Source organism: Calidris pugnax, unplaced genomic scaffold (assembly GCF_001431845.1).
Source record: "Calidris pugnax isolate Ruff unplaced genomic scaffold, ASM143184v1 scaffold89, whole genome shotgun sequence".
Lineage (NCBI taxonomy): Eukaryota > Metazoa > Chordata > Aves > Charadriiformes > Scolopacidae > Calidris > Calidris pugnax.
The window spans coordinates 649944-650276 of NW_015090865.1; positions in this window are offsets into that span (position 1 = coordinate 649944).

The following is a 333-nucleotide window of genomic DNA, read 5'->3' on the forward strand; positions in this document are numbered from 1 at the left end:
CACCCAAGCAGACAACAGCCTCAGCCCCCCAACATTATAATGACAGCTGTGGAAAAAAAAAAAAAAAAAGGCAAAAAAAAAGCAAAAAAAAAAAGCAAAACCGGAAAAAAATTACCCCGGTTCCTAAAGACAGAAATGAATTGTAATTTTTTTCCCTTTAAGACAGGTTCTGTGTGCTTTTTAATTTTATTTTACGAGAAATGTGCAGTCTGTAAACATTTTATGATAACTTCTGGCGTCAAAGTGTTTGTGAAAGCTAAATGAAGTAGCAGTAACAAAGCATAGTGTTCCTTCCGGATGGACAAACACGGTGGGGCAGGGGAGGGACGGGAG